This window comes from Haliotis asinina, chromosome 8 (assembly GCF_037392515.1).
Source record: "Haliotis asinina isolate JCU_RB_2024 chromosome 8, JCU_Hal_asi_v2, whole genome shotgun sequence".
Classification (NCBI taxonomy): domain Eukaryota; kingdom Metazoa; phylum Mollusca; class Gastropoda; order Lepetellida; family Haliotidae; genus Haliotis; species Haliotis asinina.
The window spans coordinates 18,631,490-18,644,216 of NC_090287.1; the positions used below are offsets into that span (position 1 = coordinate 18,631,490).

The following is a 12,727-nucleotide window of genomic DNA, read 5'->3' on the forward strand; positions in this document are numbered from 1 at the left end:
ATCTATTTGTAAAGAATACTGCAAAACCATAAACTAAAGAAATCTTCAGGGCCAGGGAAATTTGACTTATACCACCTGTTTAAATTGTTAACCAGCAAACATTACCACTTCAATAAAACACATAAAAGTCTTTTTCATTCCCTCACTTTACATTAATCAGATGTGCATTTGCTGATAATGTACATGGTACATAATTTCCAAATACTAATCACAAGAACCAGGAACTGAACCTATTTCAACTAAGAGGTCAAGAATCCAGACAGTTTAATCTCATTTAGTGCTTAACACTTAATGCTTCTATTGAAACCAGTCACACTTTCTTTCAGTTCACTCTTCCTGCTCTTTTATGTTTGCTTACGTCATCTAATGACGTCAAGTGTCTACTCCTGATTGCGTCATCGTTTCTTCATCCACTGATTTGTGTTTCACACGGTGAGTCTATCTGCTTTGTCTTCAGCAATAAGTTATATATTTTCGCTTCCCTCCCACCCTTCTCTTGTCAACCAACTCCTTCTTCCTTCTGTCTCCAGATTGTACATTATTGCCAAAGGGCTTGTAATGTCTGTAAAATATCATATGCATATGTCAATAAATGTTAGGGATGGCCTGGATCTTGTGGGCTGCAATCATTACTACTTAGGCAATATTCAAAATTATGGCAGGACGGCTCTTCAGCCAGAATCTGTTTATCCCTTCTGCTTCTCAGCGGCTAGGAATCTTTTGGCTTGGTATTATTATTGTCTGCTTTTCAGCAGAAATGCGATTTCCTCTCTTGGCTGCTGGCAACATTTTGCCCATTGCTGCTGCTGGCAACATTGTTGCCCCTTGCTGCTGCTGCTGCTGTTGGCAACTGCAGTTGCCCATACTAACATACTCATCTATAAGGGCAGCCCACAGATCAGCCTTACCTCTGACCTTGAACCCAACATTTGCTTCTGGTTATATTTTAATGCTCTCTTCCTGAAGGCATACACATATCTTTTGCTGAAGGATATGTTTCCATTAATGCACTGATTAAACCAAACAGATCACCCCACATGGAACATGGCAAATATTGGAATGAAGCTATTTGATCACTGCTAGTCTGTAGTTTAAATAATCTGGCACTGTCATAGAAAAGTGCATCTCGAAACAGGATTGGTTCCTAATGGCAATATGGACCAATCACCAAGTTTCATATGTAATACTTGGTATGATAACCTGATAACCTTCCATGTAATAGGCAAGATTTTGATACAGTAAGCAGAGCGTTATACAACAATACAGCTTCGTACAGGGCCACACAGGGAGCACCCTTACCCTGTTCAACATGATGAAGTGTTTGTGAGTGTACTATTTCAGAAATGAAGTTTGCTCTACCCCAATGTGTTTCATAATAAAGTATAGTTTTGCCCGTGTCACTGTTAAATTGCAAGTCGAACTGAGACATTTTGTCTGTCAGAAAACAGAAATGTAAATATTTCCATTAGTGACGTCAGCTGAGTGAAGCTACTGCAAACCAAGAAATGGGATGCAGTAGTTTACTGTAGAAGGCTGTACGAGGTGATGGCAACTGACGAGCTTCGTGATGTCAGTTCATTGCAACGTAATGCAAAAGTGTTCAACTACAAACAGGCAGACTAGAATGGTGCAGTGAGGCCAACGCATTGTGACGTAATGCAAAAAGTGCACATTATCATCTAATAAAGTATAGTCAGCACCTTTGATCTTTCACTTAAGCATCTTAGAATTAGAGTTTAAAACTGATCACAATCAAAAGAAACATTCTTTAGGATACCCTGTTTAATTTGATTGTGTTTCACTGAGTTGTCCCTGACAATTAAATGTGTCAATTGTTCAATGATACAGCCTTGAATAAAGTCTTATAGTGTTTTATCAGCTGCCAATATGGTCACTATCATGGCCATTCATTATTTCCTAACAAATCATTATGAGTAAATGTTTAATTTATCTTTGCTTTGATTCCCTGACTAAGGAAATGTCAGAAAGATGTCATGAAAGATTTGCAAGGACAAAACATGACCTCAGCTGAACTCAGTGAAGTACTGGAAGGCGTCACCCCATACTCTTAAGAGTCTAAGAGGCAGTGGGGTAGCCTAGTGGTTAAAGTGTTTCCTCATCACATCAAAGACCTGGGTTCGAATCCCAACACAGGTGCAATGTGTGAAGACCATTTCTGGTGTGTCCCTGTGATATTGCTGGAATATTGCTAAAAATGATGTAAAACTAAACTCACTCACTCACTCTGGGTCAAAGGAGAACATAGCATTTTATTCCCTACATACTACCTTTGTAGCAATATCCATAATTCTAAATCAGTCTTCGCAAATTTTGCCTATGCAGATGCAGTCTTCTCCAACTGTCCCCATGAGGACAACAGATTATGAGCAACACCTCGGAGATGAGAGCTCACACCCACAGGGTTCTCAGATGTCCCATTACAATGTGTGTGTCAGCTGACTAAAATCTAGGCACTACAAGTATTCCAATTAATGACAGATGAACCCAGTATAATGTACCTACCTCTTCAATGTGAAGAGGTACAGCTTGAAAACAGTGTATTTTCCCACAGACCACAATAACATTCTGTAGTGCCGACCTCAACCCTTATCAATCATGTGGACACGGGTCACTCCTTGCCACTCAAGGTAAAATTGCCATATATCACACATAAAATTATACGTCAGCATTCTCCATACACATCCAGTAAGCCAGTCTTCATTATTTTCATAGTACATCTCTATCAAATCAACTTATAATAGAGATGCCCACCCTAACCCTAGCTCACCTAAGAGTGTGACTTCTTCCTGCTCTCGCTTTCCTGGATAAAGGCTTATACAGAACAATTTACATGACAAGGGTTAAGTAATGAATTATAAATACAAAATGTCAAGACTTCATTATCTTAAAAAAATAAAAAAAAAAAAAAAAAAAAAAAAATCAAGAAAAAAAAAGCCATGGGCGTAAAAGCTCAAACAGTGGGGAAGATTACATGAATATTTCACTAATGACACCATGTGTTCATACATTGTTAATAGTTATGGTGAAGTATGACAAATATTTTACCGACACTAGAGCGTCAACAAGATTAACTTATGTGTAACCTAACCTGAAAAACTGATACCGGCTTCTTTGTGTCATGTTGAAACAGATGGCGATAGAATAGAATAATCTTGTTTACTACAAAAGTCAAAATAACTATAAGCGGAATTAAATTATACATCATAAATCTGAGGTGGCTGAGTTTCTTCTTCCTGCCTGATGATCTATCATGCATGACATAAAGCACATCTCTTAAACAACGTTAACAAGGACGAAGAAAAGAATGATACACACAATTGGCAATTAGACTTTGCTAAGTAAATCTTTGTACTGTTTCCAGGTGACTGGTGGTGTTGAAGTCCCTTGAGACCATCATACGTGATAGGTAAGTATTTTGTTATTGTTGAAGCGCATACCTGTCAGGACATGACTGGCAGCAGGTGATTTGTAGGATTCATTACTACATGTCTAGTTAAGGTGAGGGGATATAGAGTTTATCATCCCGCTGAAGAATATTACTGTTATACAGCTACATGCATGTGTGAGTGTGTATGTGTATGCATATGTGCATGGATGTAGCTGTGAGTGTATGGCTGCTTGCAGTAGTCTATGTTTATGCTGGTTTTAGAGCGCAAGCACATTGAGACACAATCTGCATAGCTGTCCTGACCTTGTCTAATTCCCCAATTAATGCCAGCGGAAGGCAGGGTAACAAGTACTACCTTTTAATGTCTTCTGGGATGATGCTACCAGGGAATAAACCAGTCATCTTCTGCTCTGGCAAGATGCTCTATCCACTAAAGCATGGAAACAGTTACCCAGTTAAGAAGCCTTACACACGATTACATTGATACAGATTTGTTTTAATTCTGGAGCAAAAGGGAGTAAAATATATGCATTCCACAATTTAGTTTTTGTCAACCCAAAGGTACATATTTTCTTTTTCCAAGAATTTCTTAGCATTGATTATTTAATGCCTGAATCTTTTATCATCATTGCTGACCTTCACTTGAAATGACACATGAACATGACAAGGGACTGGGTAAGTAAGTAAGTTGTCTTCATCCTGCCTTTAACAATGCTGAAGCCATATTGGACTTGACAATCTAGGTGTTGTAGCATGGCAGGAGCAGTCATGTAAGGCCATGTCATGTGTGCAAGAAATATCAGCTAAAAGCTGAGTGAACTGTATGATTCCAATACATCCAGAGCATGTTTTCCTAACTACTATCAAATAGTAATTACAACAGGTACTTGGCAAAATGTAACTGCACGCTTCCCTGTTTGCTGCTTCTCACAAACACATGCAAAGGAAGGTCAATAATTCACATGGACCACAAAGGAAACACATCTTGTGGAACAGAACTTGAATACACTCCAAGGTGTTTTGACGTGATGTCAGTAGACATGCACACAAGATATAAGATTGAATCATGTGTGGAACTTGGGATACCTTTTTCCTTATAAATTGGGCAAAGGACTACCAGTAATCTGTAAAGAAGGCAATTCTTGGCTCAAATACTGTCACTTCCAATTTGGTGGGTGAAGATAAGACAGAAAGTCAATTCACCATAGTGCTAAGAGATCAAAATATTACTCACAGGATAAACATAGCATCGTGGCAACCACCTTCATGTGCATTAGCTATCATCATTACCTTATTTGATACATTTCAAGCTCTGGGTGTTGTGGTATGACATTCTAGACACGTTTGCCCAAAATGTTTCTGTCAACAACTAACTGTATGTTATCTACAGGGACAGAAGGAAAGCATATTGTTTCATTTCAAGGAATTGACAATGCTCTTATATGAATGTGGCATCCATTATATTTTGTGCATCCCCGTTTGAACTTGCAAGGTGGAACAGAACTGTCCCTGTTGTCTATGGGATAGTCTGTCTCACAGTCGCTGAATGAGAATATTTTCCTGTTTACCTAGCTCCTTCTATAATACAAACCTCTAAAAGAAGCAAGTGTAGATTTTCCCTTGGTCTTCTCTCCTTTCTCACAGGGGCCTTTCACCAAATTTAAATGGATTGATTTGTTCTGTCAAAATTGCACATTCTGCAAGTAAGTGCTCATCGATGGTGTTGAATTCATTGAGTGCTTGAATTCCTGTTTGTTATGATTAGTGAGTGAGCGAGTTTAGTTGTACACCAGTTTAAACAATATTCATGCATTATCATGGCAGGGGACACCAGAAATGGGCTTTGTACATTGTACCCGTGTGGGAAAAGGAACCTTGGTCCTTGACAGGTGAATATTTTAACCAGTAGGCTACCCCACCGTCCCTTCCCCTGATTAGGGGCGGTGGGGTAGCCTAGTGGTTAAAGCATTCGCTCGTCACGACAAAGAGCCGGGTTCGATTCCCTACATGGGTACAATGTGTGAAGCCCATTTTCTGGTGTCCCCCGCAGTGATATTGCTGGAATATTGCTAAAAGCGGCATAAAATTAAACTCACTCACTCACTTCCCCTGATTAAGTATGTGGGTGTATCAGCTCCATACTGATGCTGTAGATTTCACCATGAGACACACATCACCTTGGCCTTTCACTCTACATACAGCCGACACACTATAGCTTGATTATTCTCTTCCATGTTGCATTAAACCGAAATATTATAAATCTTTAATATTCCAGTCACATAATTTATGTTTTATGAACTAATTTGAAAGTCACACTGTTTCTGACTAGTAAAATGTAGGCCCAAAATGGAAGTTACAGCACAGTACTAAATTCAAGGTTAGCCAAGATAATAGTTTATGTGGGCAACTCATTCAAGAACACAGGACAATACAGGAATTGAGGTTCTTGAGAGGAAGATCAATGTTTTTGGTATAGGGTATAAGACAACATTATGTACATCAACTTCTTCATTGTGTACACAACATTTCCTGGCTTTTCCTGATGAAAGGGCAAGGAAAAGCCCAGGGCCTAGATTTTCGAAGCTCTCTTAGCGCCAAGATAGTCGTAACTGTCATACATTAACATTAACGTACGACCATCTTAGCGCTGAGAGAGCTTCGAAAATCTAGGCCCAGGAACATGTATACAACAGAGATGAAGTCAGCATCCATAACATATTGTGTTACTCTTAACACAGGCATTGTTAGGCATGTGTCTGAATATCAAAGAGGTTACAAACATTTATAAGTACAAAGTTATGATGTTCTAACAAAACACCATGTGACCACAGGCACTCAAAATGTATCATAAGTACTTCCTGGTTTTACTTCATTTCTACATATTTTGATGACATGCCTTTTTTCGGAGAGTATAGGTGCTTAACAGTGATTAATGAAAAACATGAGAGAAGTTGAAGAATTTAAAGTAATTTACTGACCTTTTTATAATGGGAACTGACATGAATAATCCTAAAGGTAAATTCATGTTTGATCACATCATCTTAGCAACCTTTGCCCAAACAGAACACCTGCCTTGAATGTAACCGACTAGCTCAAGCCACATAAAAAGTCACAAGCAATGGCATCTTCCAAATATTTAGTTGATTATGAATCATTTATTTGAGACAAAATTACTGCAATTCAGTTGTTTTCCAAAGAAAGATGCGAAAGGCAATATACTTAGATTATGGTATGGTTTTGTTGGTTGGTTTATTGCTTAACACCACACTCAGCAACGTTCCATTTATGTGGCAGTGGTCTGTAAACAATCCAGTGATCAACAGCATGAACACTGATATATGCCGTTGTCAACCAAGTCAGTGAGACTGACCATACGGTATCATTAATACCTCTTATGACGATTATGGTAGGAGTGAGTTGAGTTTTTGCTGCACTCAGCAATATTCCAGCTATATGGCGCTGGTCTGTAAATAATTGAGCCCGGACCAGACGATCCAGTGATCAACAGCATGAGCATCAGGCTGTGCAATTGGATACTGATGACGCATCAACAAAGTCAGCAAGTCTGACCATCCGATCCCATTAGCTGCCTCTACTGACAAGCATAATCACGATTATGGCATGAGAATGAGATACATTGTAAGAAGAATTTGAAGGCCTTATGCTAATGGACTGATGAATTGGTAAAAATCCTGATGCACAACGAAGAGCCAAAACTCCTAACCGCCAATAACACATATATTCTCAAGTCAGGGGCATTAGGGTAGCCTAATGGTTAAAGGGTTTGCTCGTCATGCCCAAGACACAGGTTCAATTCCCCACATGGGCACAGTATGTGAAGCCCATATCTGGTATCCCATGATATTGCTTAAAGCAGCATAAAAACATATTCACTCACTCACTCACTCACTCAGGCCACTTGCCCAACCATGTCCCTTAGTTCTTTGATTACAAAAACCAGTGTCATCAATCTCCAATGTCTTTATCGATATGTTTCAACCTGAAAATATAAATACTAATGGCATGCAATTCACTCTGCAATAGAATCAGGCCGCGTTAAAAACAACCTAAGAACTACTAGTACTGTATCTCAAATCTGTGCTAATGGATAGGGGCAACAATCACACTGGCACTAAAACAGCTTTGTGGAAAAGGCCCCTGGGTGTTAAATGTGTCAAATACGGTACTTCTAAGATGGCCAGGCTGCAGTCTGGTGTCTGCTGTATTGCAGATAACCTTTACATTCTCGTGTCTTCTACTGTCTGGCAGTGTTCTGAAACCTGTTGAGACATAACAGATTTATCATTCTCTTCACAAAATGTCTGAGCACATAAAGCATTCCTAGTGTTGGGACTACTGCAGATAACATTGCTATATTACTGTTGTGAGACAAATCATATTGAAGTATATCATTAAATGTCCATTGGAGCTTCTACATGATGCCTTTTGTCATCTTCAAGTATGTCATACAATGTCATCAAGAGCTTCTACGGGTTACTGTCTTGTCATCTTGATGCATTTCATCCAATATCATCACAAGCTTCATGTGTGCCTCTTGTCATCTTGATGCATTTCATTCAATGTCATCCAAAACTTCTACATGTGAGCCTCTTGTCATCTTGATGCATTTCATTCAATGTCATCCAAAACTTCTACATGTGAGCCTCATGTCATCTTTATGCATTTCATCCAATGTCATCCAAAACTTCTACATGTGAGCCTCTTGTCATCTTAATGCATTTCATCCAATGTCATCCAAAACTTCTACATGTGAGCCTCTTGTCATCTTAATGCATTTCATCCAATGTCATCCAAAACTTCTACAAGTGAACCTCTCGTCATCTTTATGCATGTTGTACAATGTCACCAAAAACTTCTACATCTGAGCCTCTTGTCATCTTTATGCATGTTATACAATGTCATCAAAAACCACTACAAGTGAGCCTCTTGTCATCTGGATGCAAGTAATACAATGTCATCAAGGACTTTTTCATGTGAGCGTCATCTTGAAGCATGCCACACAAAATCATCATAATTTTCTATGCGAGCCTCTTGACATCTTGAAGAGTACCATACAATAACATTACGAGCTCTTACATGTGGGCCTCTTGTCATCATGATATATGTCATACAACATGAGACTCTACAAGTGGGCCTCTTGTCACCATGCAATGTACGGTATAAGTCAAAATCATTTTTGTCACCAATGCATCAAGATTTATAACATCCCAAAATGCATTTTCAATCATTAACACAAAAAATGCAGACAATAATACCAAAACAGTACCTTAATACAGTTTATCATACAATGGATAGTATCCTTGGCAGGATAAAGCCAAGTCAAATGGGTGATCAGTACAAAAGTGATGTCACATATTACTACGCACATATATGTGACGTCATAGATAGTTTCATGGTCTGTGGCAAATGAAATCTAATGTTTTTAAATCATGAAGATAGAATGACATTGTATGATAAATAGATTATCACACTCATGTGTTTTGAGATGGTGAATATTCTGCATTAGGAATAAACACTATGTATTTAACTTGCCAAGGTTCGCGAAATACAATGTTTATTGCTAATGCTGGATAGTAACCATCCCAAAACACACGAGTGTGATAATCTGTGTTTCTTCTTGACCTGCTGGCACTGACTGTCATGTCCTTCACCCATGGTGTTCATCTTTTATCCTGAAATGGTTGTGTCATGAACAAAAACAGTAACGATAACCATAAACTGAAGCAGGAAATGACCCATAAAATACCAGAGAGAGTTCCCTCTAAAACTTCTTATTCAGGAAGATAAACACACTGTTGGGGGTAGATATTTGATAAGTGTTGAAAAACCAATTGGTACAAGGTAACAGTGATGGTATCTTGCTTTTCTTTTTTACTTGTTTAAATATTGTTAAGATATGCTGCAACTTACTGAACCCTAAATCTGATTTGTTACCTTTGGCAATGTTTTATAAGTAATATCTGCAAATACAGTGGTACTAAATAAATAACGACTATAGGATTAAGAGAGACAGCACAGCAAATCCTGTAAATATTTATGTACTGGAGAATAGCAGATTTATTTCACAGTTTCCAACATTCATATTGTATGGAAAAGCTGCTCTTGCCTAGCCTTCTGAGGTATCACAACATGCTGTGCAGTTGCATGTCTCGCATGTGTTCCTGATACTATTCTATCTGTGATCACTGGTTCTAATCTCAGTTTTCCCTTATTATTTTTTAGGTTGCCAGAATCTCTCTTTTGCTAAATGTCAAAGACCTGCATCACTTTGAGCTTTCTTCCCACAAAATTCTGACACGGCAAGATATTGTCAACATACTGTTAAAAGTAGCATGAACCAAACTCAGTCACAAATGTTGATTACAAGTCTAAAGATGAGATCATCAAATTTTATGACTTCAGATGCTTCAGTGCCTAATCTTTAGTTGGAATTATTTTCCTAAAAATGTCTTTCTGAAGATTAAATGATGTAACTGCTTTAGAGCTTCCATTACAAAATGGGGTGGCCTAGTGGTTAAAGCGTTCACTTGTCATGCTGATGACCCTGGTTCAACTCCCCACATGGGTAGAAGGTGAGAGGCCCATGTCTGGTGTTTCCCACTGTAATATTGCTAAGATACCGGTATTGTGAGAAGCGTTGTAAAACCATGCTCACCCATTCACTACAAAACATGCAAAGAAAGAACTCTTGCCTCCACTTGTTAAATGGATACCAAACATATTCATGGTTCTTTATCAAATGTTGTTCAGAGCCTTATTACACCCCTGCTGCCTCATGATGATCATCGATGATAATCAGGTCATTGTTTCATTATTACATTTCTTTTATGTTATGCATACTGTATGTACAGTATCATAACAACTAAGGAAAGAAAAAAAATAAATAAATAGCAAAGTGACAGATATATCTTTTCACCTTATATCAACACTATTTGATAGGGATTCATAAACAGATGCTTATCATATAGTATGAATCATACAATAGACACTATACTTCTTTTGATTATGGTAAAGGTTTTGTTGTGTTTATTTATGCCATAACATAAACACAAGCTTAATACGGACTCTGTAGACAGCATTTACTGTCTTTCCTGAGAAGAAGAGTTCCGATTAACAGCTGTTCCCACAGACTCTATTTCAATGCAATCTGATTCAATACTCATAAATAGACTGAGAAGAGTGTACGTGCCATGCACGATACATAAAAATGCATTGACAGTTGGCTGAGAAATCCGCTATAAGCCAGGCCCCATCAAGTTTCTTTCATTTCAGGTCACATATATATGTAACTTACAAAGAAAAGGTAAATAATTTAATGCGTGTCTAGATACTCTTAACACACTTTTGTATGGGAACATTGATACATGTCAGAAGTCACAGAATCAAAGACATTGCAATAAATGTGGTTGTATATACTGTAGGCTTTGTGGGGTTAAATAGATAATTTCCAGACGACATGTGAAGTATTCCCAAGGGCTACAAACTGTCTGAACTCGCTGAAGAGGTGAAGCGATTTAAGTATGTACATAATGTACTTCCACCTAACTCCTGCCGACTTTCTCATGCCTGTTTTTCCCCATGGAAATTCATGAGTCATCAGTTGATTCTGTTGGTTAAATCATCAGTGAATTTATTATGTTAAATTAACAGTGTAGATCTCACACACCCCATGCCACGTTTATTGCTTCTTGCTAAATACTGACATTTCAAGTGGGAGATGTAAGAGAATACATCAGCTATGACTGACAGGCATCGTATCAGGTGCATTGTGGGTATGTCACACACAGCTTGGTTTCTATTGATACCTACAGCTATACCTGTATTATTACAGAATGCAACTGAGTACACTTTTTCTTTCTCAAGTTGATACATTATCATTGTCAGATGTTATCTTGTGGGAACTATCAGTAAATATTTTATAACAGGTAAATCAGAAAACTAAAATCACCAATCAACAAAATCTTGATTGATAATGATGCATAAACTATTCAGAGATGAGTAAACAAAAGATACGATGCCATAATGACAGCTTTTGTATTGATTTAGGTTGTGGGCTAGCATGGTGGTTAAAGTGTTTGCTTGTCACTCTCTACCAATTGGTTTGAATCTCCACATGGGCACAATGTGTGAATTCCATTTATGGTGTCCCCTGGCATGATATTGCTGGAATATTGCTAAAAACGGTGTAAAACCATACTCACTCACTCACTCTTGTACTGATAAAAGAAGCTATCAACTTACGTAGCACACACAACTTTCATCTAAGTACAGAAAGCATTCTTCCTGAAAGAACCGTTTGTTGGAGTTCATTTTATCTCATGACATGTTTTAGAAAAAGAATAAATTATGTGTCTTACATTTGAAGTTATTACCCATCTACAAAGTGATCTTTATACTGTGACTATCATAAGTCTATCAGTACATTAAAATGGAGGATATAATGACAGTTATAGTGTCTTTGAGGAACAGGCATTATTATATCCCACTACTCATACCTGTTCACAGCATAACGTATAAAGTGACCTTGTATCCATGCAATCTGTATCATGCTATCAAGAAATAGGTGCTAAGTCTTTATTAAATCAAGATATCATCCATTTTCATCAAACTAAATTATCAAATATTGTCATTTCTGACATGAGATATCTGGCATATGCAGGAATCAAAGGCATTAAATGATATGCAGAACAAACACGCTGTTATAAATCAGTCACTCAAGCTATATCACACACATTTGGAGATATTTATATGCAACATTACTGATATAAAGATTAGAGTGAAAACCCTTATACCCATATCCTCTTATATACAAAGTTTAACAGTTTAAGTAGCGGCAACCTAACTATATTAAACGTTTCTTCCACGTCAAATTTAAAATCTGTAACTGTCACACTCATGAAATATAGCTGTTATCACCCATAAAGCTAGTTTTTATTGTACTTCCCAACTTCTAAAATGCCAGGTCATATTGGATTAACTGACCAATCTGCTTTGTGATTTGCGTATATGCACATGTGCATGAATGGTATTATTATTGTTCTCAATCTTCAGCTATAGTGGGTAATATCAAATTTCACAGACTTATGACTTACACTTAAACTCAACACTGACACCTAAATATTCAGAGCCTAATTCTGGCAAACCAGCATTTCAACACTCTACTTCTACCAACACTGTACATGTATTTACAAATTTCCTACTTGCATCTTGCAATGTCTTATCTTCAACCCTTAATAATGATAATAGTGCATAAGCATGCTCTTGTTGCTAAAAAACTTAAGTTTCACATGAAACTTT

The 12,727-nt window shown here is 37.7% G+C and overlaps 1 protein-coding gene across 2 annotated transcripts in view; it reads left to right on the forward strand.

The window, feature by feature from the left end:
- The window catches only part of LOC137295121 (delta-like protein D), a 157,169-nt gene that overhangs the window by 17,925 nt on the left and 126,517 nt on the right, over nt 1-12,727 (forward strand). Inside the window, exons 1-2 of one of the 2 annotated variants that reach the window (XM_067826441.1) lie at nt 327-432; nt 3,383-3,427. The gene's annotated coding sequence lies outside the window, so the exon portion shown is untranslated. Of the gene's footprint in view, nt 1-326; nt 433-3,382; nt 3,428-12,727 lie in introns of those variants that run through there. The other variant, XM_067826440.1, reaches the window with a different exon arrangement.